Source organism: Hordeum vulgare, chromosome 6H, assembly GCF_904849725.1.
Source record: "Hordeum vulgare subsp. vulgare chromosome 6H, MorexV3_pseudomolecules_assembly, whole genome shotgun sequence".
NCBI lineage: Eukaryota > Viridiplantae > Streptophyta > Magnoliopsida > Poales > Poaceae > Hordeum > Hordeum vulgare.
This window is the reverse complement of record NC_058523.1, coordinates 351,286,740-351,296,651: the sequence shown is the minus strand read 5'-3', so window position 1 is coordinate 351,296,651 and position 9,912 is coordinate 351,286,740.

Genomic DNA, 9,912 nt, shown 5'->3' with positions numbered 1-9,912 from the left:
GCTGCTACTACTGTTGCTAGTTCTGTTACTTGTCTTGCTCTGCTGCAGCTACTACTGTTGCTACTGCTGTTACTTGTCTTGCTCTGCTGCTGCTACTACTACTATTGCTACTACCATTACTTGTCTTGCTCTGCAGCTGCTGCTACTACTGTTGCTATTACTGTCGCTTGCTACTGTTGCTACTTGCTACTGCTGTTCCTTGCCGCTGCTATCGCTCGTTACACTGCTGCTACCTGCTACAATACTCTTTCGCTGGACGTTGACGGGAACTAACAATTTCCATCGACGGGCAACTTGGCGCCATTGATACAATCGTTAGGAATAGTCTGCCGTCAACAGATCGTTTCTGACACCGTTGTTATCATACTACTCTGCTGTTACTACTTTGCTTGTAGATACTAATCTTTCAGGTGTGGTTGAATCTGACAATTCAACTGCTAATACTTGAGAGTATTCTCTCACCTCCCGTCATGCGAATCAACAAATTTGGGTCGAATACTGTACCCTTGAAAACTGCTGCGAACCCACACGCTGGTGGGCCATCAACAACATTCTCTAGTTCCGTTGCCGGGGAGTGCTAGAAGCATTCTTCTGGTGCCGTTGCAGGGGAAGGTTTGTTGTCATCAGCATTCGTCTAGCCATCGCCTGAGATTGCAATCAACATTTTTCTGGTGCCGTTGCCGGGGAGGTATTGCTATATTCTCTGAGTTACTTGGGATTTATATCTGGTGATCACTATGAAGAATCTGAAGGATCCGAAAACCAAAGTCTTGCCCTCAACTACGAGGGGAGGTAAGGAATTGCCATCTAGCTCCGCACTTGATTCACCTTCAATTATGAGTAAGTTTGTGACATCACCTCCTGCTAGAAATCTTGATATGTTGCCTGTGCTTGATGATGCTTGTGATACTACTGCTAGAGATGCTATGCTTGATACTATGCTTGATGATACTATGCTTGATACTATGCCTGATACTGCTTTGCCTGATACTGCTAGAGATGCTATGCTTGATACTGCTAGAGATGCTATGCCTGATATTGCTTTGCCTGATGATGCTAGAGATGCTATTTTGCGTGATGATGCTATGCTTGATACTGCTAGAGATTCTCCTTTGCCTGATGTTCCACTAGGAGTGTTCCTTGATGCTCATATTGCTAGACTTACTGCCAATGCTCGTGATGCTTCTGAAACTGCCGATACTATTGAGATAGAACCTGCTTTTGGTCCTGCTAGATCTAGCTCTCCTAGATATGAATTGCCTGATATACCGGAGGATTACGTTATGGAGGGAGAGATAGCTGAGGATTTTCTTGCGTGTAAGGATGCCAATGATGCTGAAAAATTACTTCTCAAGTGGAAGGAAAAATCTCGAGAAGCTAGGATGAAAAATGACCCGAAGTTTGCCACTTCACCTATCTTTGTCACCGATAAGGATTATGAATTCTCTATCGATCCTCAGATAATCTCTCTAGTCGAATCTGTTCCTTTTCACGGTTATGAGTCTGAGACGGTCATAGCCCATCTTTCCAAACTATTCGAAATAGCCAACCTTTTCACTAATGAGGAGAAGATCCGCCACTACTATATCCTTAAGCCGTTTCCTTTCTCTCTAAAGGATGACGCTAAAGCCTGGTTCACCTCTCTTGCTCCTGGATGTGTGCATAGTCCCCAGGAGATGGTCTATTATTTCTGTGAGAAAGATTTCCCTGCCCATAAGAAGCAAGCTGCCTTGCAGGAAATATACAACTTTGCTCAACTCCAAGAAGAGAGTCTTCCACAAGCTTGAGGGAGGCTCGTCCAACTATAGATCACCCTCTTAAGAAGAACGAGATACTTGATATCCTCTATAACGGACTTATCGATGCCTCTAGAGACCACCTCGATAGTTGTGACGGTTGTGTTTTTAGGGAACGAACTGTAGAACAAGCTGAGACTCTACTGAATAACATCTTGATCAACGATAATGCTTGGACTATTCCCGAACCACCTCCTAAGCCAACTCCTAAGAAAAGAGGTATTCTATTCCTCAGTCCCGAAGATATGCAATAAGCCAAGAAATATATGCAAGAGAAAGGCATTAGATCTGAAGATGTCAAAAATCTACCACCTATCGAAGAGATCCATGGTCTCGATAACCCGATACAGGTAGTAGAAGTGAATTCTCTGCATAGGTTTGATGAGAGTGATATTCCTTTTGATAAACCTGCTAGCCTATGCTTTGATGAATTTGACAACTTTGTTTCCAAACAACAGAGTTTCAATGATTATGTTAGCAGACATTTGGAACAAAGTACTCGTATGCTTAGCCATTTAAGTGCTTGTGTAGACAAAAATGTCAATGATCTGAAGCTTCTGAGTAAACATGCCTCTATGATTAATACTCAGGTAGAACAAGTACTTAAAGCTCAGAATGACTTGCTCAATGAATTAAATGACAACTCTGTCAGATTCTTTACTAGAGGAGGCAAAATGACTCAGGAACCTTCGTATCCTGAAGGTCATCGTAAGAGAATTGATAAAGATTCTCAAGGAATCAATGCTGATACACCTAGTCATCCTAAGGTCAAGAAGAAGGATGATAGAAACCTGCACGCCAGTTCACCAAATACTGTCACACCTGAAGAACCTAATGATATCTCTGCGTATGATGCAGAAACACAATCTGGTGATGAACATGAACCTGGTGACAATATGGACAGTGATGTTCAGAATAATGCTCAACCTAGCAATGATGAGGATGAGGAGATTGAACCTACGGTTAATCCTGATAATCCACCACCTAAGAAATATGATAAGAATAACTTCACTGCTAGGAAGCATGGTAAAGAAAGGGAGCCATGGGTTCAGAGACCTATGCCCTTCCCTCCTAAGCCATCCAAGAAAAAGGATGATGAGGATTTTGAGCGCTTCGTTGAGATGATAAGACCCATCTTTTGGCAGATGCGATTAACTGATATGCTCAAGATGTCTCCATATGCCAAGTACATGAAAGATATCGTGACTAATAAACGGAAGATACCAGATCTTGAGATCTCCACCATGCTTGCCAACTACACTTTCAAAGGTGTAACTCCTAAGAAACTTGGTGATCCCGGAGTGCCCACTATACCTTGCTCCATTATAGGAAACTACGTAAGAACTGCCTTATGTGACCCTGGAGCCGGTGTTAGTGTTATGCCGCTCTCTCTTTATCATAGACTTGAGTTGGATAAGTTGACACCCACTGAAATTTCTCTGCAAATGGCCGACAAATCAACTGCTTTCCCTATCGGCATTTGCGAGGATGTGCCTGTTGTGGTTGCTAACACCACTATCTTAACAGACTTTGTTATCTTGGATATTCCCGAGGACGATGCCATGGCTGTTATCCTCGGAAGACCCTTTTTAAACACTGCAGGGGTTGTTATAGATTGCAACAAAGTCAATGTCACTTTCCACGTCAACGGTAATGAGCACACCGTGCACTTTCCGAAGAAACGATATCAAGTACATTGCATCAATGCTATCGAAAAGACTTCATCGATTCTCATTGGGAGCTTTGAATGCCCTATTCCTCGTGTCAAGATGAAGTATGATTTGCTTGTTGGGGAGATACATATCCCCATTGAGTTGACTTAGTAGCTATTCGAAAATTCTCCGTTCTCTCTTGCGATTCGAGAAGGTTTTGTCATAAGGACTTGATCAATCCCATTGACGGATTTCTTTCGATGACCATGAAACGGATGAATCAAAGAGTCACATACCTCTGTTTCGAGTTTTCTTTTTCTGTTGCTTAGAAGAAAAATGATAGAATTAGTTTAGTTTTTCCTGGTTTCTGTTTTAGCGTCCGGGAGAAAAATACCTCGAAAATAAAAGTTCTCCGATGGTCCTGAAAATTTAGTATGATTTTTTCTGGATTTTTTGAAAATTTCTGGGGCCTGAGAGCTGGCCTGGGGGCCTGACCAGTGGGCCACAAGCCCTGCCACCGCCACCTACCCCCTGGTGGCGGGGTGCAAGCTTGTGGGGCCCACAGGCACCCCCTCCACTCATTCCAGCTTCCAGCCTCTTCTTCCTCCTCGAGAAAAAATTGTTTCGCAGCTCAAACCCGTGTTCTTGCTCATCTGGTTGTGATTTTCGACCTCCTTGCTCAAAGCACCATTCTCCGAACCGTTTTGGGGAAATTACTCCTTGGTAAGTGACTCCTCCATTGGTCCAATTAGTTTTTTCTCTAGTGCTTTATCCTTCGTGTATTCTTGCTACCTTGGTGTCCCTGTTCTTGAGCTAGAAATGTTGATTTTAGCCGGTCCCAAGTAGTTTTAGCGCGTGATACGGTCTCTAGGCACTAGTAGGAGTAGTTGCTACAAGGTGTGGTGGGTCTTTATTCACTTTTCTCTTGATCTTCAAAATTTTTAGCAAAAGGAAATTATGTTCAGGAGGAAGTTTCATGGTGGTTCCTCAAGTAAGAAGGGTCCTCGTGAGCCCGAACCTTTTCAACTAAGGGACGCACCGGTACAACCATGTGAATGGCCTTCCGATGAGTTCATGATCGAAGCAGATTTCAAGGATGAGTTTGATGCAGTTTTCCGCAATGCCGGGTTAGAAGAATTCCTCTCAGATAAATGTGAACAGTATGCTATGCTCACTGCCTCTTTCGTGCGTAGATTTCAATTTTTAGCTGGCCGTGACTCATCCATACTCTTTGATCTGTATGATAAATCCTATACCGTGGATCTGGAGGATTTCAATAGGATTTGCAAGATACCTGATGGGGGTAGTGTTAATGATCCTCCTAAGTCCTTGGTCAAAGACTTTGTCTCCAGTATAACTATTGGAGAAACCAAAGATATCACGCAAGCCACCATAGGAAGCATCCATTTCCTTGCCTTGCACTACCTTGCCCTCTTCATAGGTAGGTGCATTAACGGCAAGGGTGCACATTGTCACCTATGCGCTTCCGACCTTAGTATCCTTAAGAGCGCAGTGACAGGTGACAAGAGCTTCAATATGGGAGCTATAATAGCAAGGAGGCTGAATAAAAATGCCAGTGAGGGGGATTTCTTTGGTGGAGTTTATGCTACACGCTTAGCAAATTTTCTTGGAGTATCCATCCGTCCAGAAGACGATCCTCTACGTACAGCCTACCTTGGTCGTGTCGCTCTAACACGCTACCAGTTCCTTGAGAGAGATCATGGATCCCTCCTATACCGCTTGATATTTAACTGGCAGCGTTTTTTCCATTTTACCCTTCCTGCTCCTGCTTTCTTTGACTTTCAGGTTAAACGAAGATACTACATAACCATAGGAGAGGCAGAGGAGTATGAGAGGGAGGCGACTGCTGCTCGACTTCGTGAGGCAGCTATTTAGGCAGTGGCTGCAGCACTCCCGTATAACTCCCATTATGACTTTGGGTTTCGCCAGGATCATCCATGGGAGTAGACCAAGATAGGACAAAAGCCTAAGCTTGGGGGAGTACGTGTTCTCACCGACCTTACATTCATGCTTGTGCTTTCACTTTGTTAGCCGGTGTTTACACTTTGCCACTGTATTATCCATGCTAGTTTCTTTTCATTTTCTTGTTTTCTTGTTTTGTGTCCTTTTGAGAAAACCCAAAAAGATTTTTCTTTCTTCTTTTGCTTGTTGGGAGCTTTCTCGTGTAAATAGTTTCCTTTTTCTTTGTGTCAAGGTAGAAGATATTGGTTACAATGTTTAGTGGTTCTTACATGCTTACCTGTTTAGCTTTCAAAGAGCCATATTACTTTGTCTTCTCCTTGTTGTTTGCCTGCAGATTCAGCTTAGTCCAATGCGCTTATTATCATTCACATCGTTCGACCATGCAAATGAAAGGCAACAATGATGATATATGATGAAGTGACTGAGACTGAAAAGCTGGTATGAACTCTTTCTATTTTGTTTTTGTAAATATGACTAGCTTGTCAACCTAGATTTAGCTTTGTTGTGAGAGAACCATGTTTGCAATGACAACTTAGAGATCATAGTTTCTGATGCCATGCTTATTTAGCTGAGAGCTTATAATGGTTTGTCTTGATTGCCAACATGGATTTTGATATGACTGTGATGTAGTATGATTGGATGGTATTCTCCTTTGAATGTTTCAAGTGGCTTGACTTGGCGCATGTTCATGCATGTAGTTGAAACAAAATCAACATAGCCTCTATGATGTTCGTGTTCATGGTGATTTATATCCTGTTCATGCTTGCATTTAATATTAGTCAAACTCATTGCATCTTCATGACTGTTGTCGCTCTCTAGTTGGTCGCTTCCCAGTCTTTTGCTAGCCTTCACTTGTACTAAGAGGAATACTGCTTGTGCATCCACTTCCATAAACCCAATTTTTTTCCATAAGAGTCCACCATACCTACCTATTTGCGGTATCTACCTCCCGTTCCAAGTAAATTTGCATGTGCCATTCTCTAAACCTTCAAGAAATAATCTGTTTTGCATGCCCGAACCGCTCATGTGGTGACAGAGGGCTATTGGTATCTTCCATGCTAGGAGTGTTATCCTTGACATGTGTTTATTCACTGTCATTCAGGAGAAAGGGGCCGGTAATTGGAATGCCCAGTTCCACGCTTAAATCGAAAACATAACTGTAAAACAAGACTCCCCCCGGATTGATGTTAGTATGGACGGTACCCGAGGATTCGGCTAGCCATGGAGTGTGATTGATTGGTGGTGGGGGAGTTAAAACTTTACTTTTCTATTTGGGAACCGCCTATAGCATGAGTAGCATGGAAGATATTGAGAACTCTTGGTCATTGCGTTGACAATGAAAGCATGCCACCCAAAATTATTATCTCTGTTTTCAAAGCTTGAGCTCTCGCACCTCTGCAAATCAATGCTTCCCTCTGCGAAGGGCATGTATATTTATTTTCCTGTTGAGTCATCCTCCTCTTTTATCAGCACCAATTAGAGAGCACCTCTGTCATTTTTATGCTTTGCTTTTGATTGATATTGAGTATGACCATGACTGGATCTTCGTTGCTATGAATTACAATGTGTAGTCAGCCCTTGATCTTTGAAAGTGCTCTGCTTTTATGTTTTGCGGTCTCAGAAAGAGCTAGCAAGATACCACATATTCATATTGCTTCATGCTTGTTTTGATTGAAGTGTTGGTATTTGAAACTCATTATTATTTGCTCGTTAGATGATTATGCCATTGATATTAGTTTACCGTGAGACCTTTGTGTCATTTGCTTATGTGGTTAACTTGTGATCTTGCTGAAATTCTGGTTATGAGTTCGACATAGTTGCAACAACAAGATCAAACAGAGTTTGTCAAAGTTTCTCTTTCTCTCTTAGTTTGTCAACTGAGTTGCTTGAGGGAAAGCAAGGTTTTAAGCTTGGGGGAGTTGATACGTCTCCATCGTATCTACTTTTCCAAACTCTTTTGCCCTTGTTTTGGACTCTAATTTGCATGATTTGAATGGAACTAATCTGGACTAACGCAGTTTTTAGCAGAATTGCCTTGGTGTCATTTTTGTGCAGAAATCAAAGTTCTCGAAACGTCCTAAAAATTTACGGGGAGCAGTTTTGGAAAATAAGAAAAATATCTGTGCCAAATTCCAGCTCAGGGGTGGGCCAGGGGGCCACAGGCCCTGGCTCCGCCACCACCCCCTGGTGGTGGTGGGCAGGCTTGTGGGGCCCACACGGCTCTCCCGCCCCCAATCTCAGGTCTATAAGTCCCCTTTTGTCCCAGAAAAAATAAAAAGAGAAGTTTTCGTTGCGTTTTCCATACAGAGGCGCCGCCACCACCTGTTCTTCATCTGGAGGGCAGGTCTGGAGTCCGTCTTGGGCTCCAGAGAGGGGAAATCATCGCCATCGTCATCATCAACCTTCTTCCCTCTCCAATTCCATGAAGCTCTTCGTCGTTCGTGAGTAATCTATTCATAGGCTCGCTGGGCGGTGATGAGTACAGTGAGATCTATCATGTAATCGAGTTAGTTTTGATGGGATTGATCCCTAGTATCCACTATGTTCTGAGATTGATGTTGCTACTACTTTTCCATGCTTAATGCTTGTCACTAGGGCCCGAGTGCCATGATTTCAGATCTGTAATTATTATGTTGTCACCAATATATGTGTGTTTTAGATCCGATCTTGCAAGTTGTAGTTACCTACTATGTGTTATGATCCGGCAACCCCGGAGTGAGAATAACCGGAACCACTCCCGGTGATGACCATAGTTTGAGGAGTTCATGTGTTCACCAAGTGCTAATGCGTTGGTCCGGTTCTTTATTAAAAGGAGAACCTTAATATCCCGCATTTTCCTTTTCGACCCCGCTGCCACGGGAAGGATGGACAATAGATGTCATGCAAGTTCTTTTCCCTAAGCACGTATGACCACACACAAAATGCATGCCTACATCACATTGACGAGCGGGAGCTAGCCACATATCTCTCCTTGTTATAATTTTTGCATGATGAATATCATCCAAACAAATCACTGACCCATTGCCTACGAGTTTGTCCTACTGCTGCTGCTACTACTGTTGCTACTTCTGTTACTTGTTTTGCTCTACTGCTGCTACTACTGTTGCTACTGCTGTTACTTGTCTTGCTCTGCTGCTGCTACTACTGTTGCTACTCCTCTTACTTGTCTTGCTCTACTGCTGCTGCTACTACTACTGTTGCTACTGTTGTTACTTGTCTTGCTCTGCTGCTGCTGCTACTACTGTTGCTATGACTGGCACTTGCTACTGTTGCTACTTGCTACTGCTGTCACTACTGCTGTTCCTTGCCGCTGCTATGGCTCGTTACACAGCTGCTACCTGCTACAATACTCTTTTGCTGGACGTTGACGGGAACTGACAATTTCCGTCGACGGGAAACTTGGCGCCATTGATACAATCATTAGGAATAGTCTGCCATCAACAAATCGTTTCTGACACCGTTGTTATCATACTACTTTGCTGTTACTACTTTGCTTGCAGATACTAATCTTTCAGGTTTGGTTAAATCTGACAATTCAACTGCTAATACTTGAGAGTATTCTATCACCTCCCGTCGTGCGAATCAACAAATTTGGGTCTAATACTCTACCCTCGAAAACTCCTGCCAACCCACGCGCTGGCGGGCCATCAACAACATTCTTCTAGTTCCATTGCCGGGGAGTGCTAGCAGCATTCTTCTGGTGCTGTTCCAGGGGAAGGTTTGTTGTCATCAGCATTCATATAGCCATCGCCAGATATTGCAATCAATGCTCCTTCTTGATTTCTAGTTCCGCGAGTTTTACCATCGCAAATAGCTCAAAGCTAGACTTGTTCATCACATGCATATTATAGTTCATCACACAACTCTTGTAGCTATGTGGCAGTGACTGAACAACTCTGTCAGTGACTGTTTTAGGTGGAAGCTCAACTCCCAGCCGAGTCAAATGGTTGTAGTACCTAGACATTCTGAGTATGTGCTCACTAAAAAAATTATTCTCATCCATTTTGCACGCAAAGAATTTATCGGAGGTGTCATACCTCTTGATCTAGGCATTTGCTTTAAAAAAGTTAAACTCCTATAACATCTCATATGCTCCATGGCGTTCAAAACACCTTTGAAGTCCCAATTCTAAGCCATACATCATGGCGCACTGAACTATCGAGTAGTGATCAGCACGCGCCTGCCAGACGTTCACAATGTCCATAGACGACACTGGAGGGGGTGCACCAAGGGGCGCATTGAGGACATAAGCCTTTTGCGATGCCGTGAGGATAATCCTCATATTATGAAACTACTCTGCAAAGTTTCAGCTTAGCTTTCTCTAGGAACACATTAGAATACAAGGGAGCTACTACGCGAGCCATTGATCTAGAACATAATTTTCAAACATAACTTAGACTATAGTTCATGATAAATGACTTCAATTAATCATATTACTTAAGAACTCCCACTCAAATCAACATCCCTCAGGTTCTCCGAGT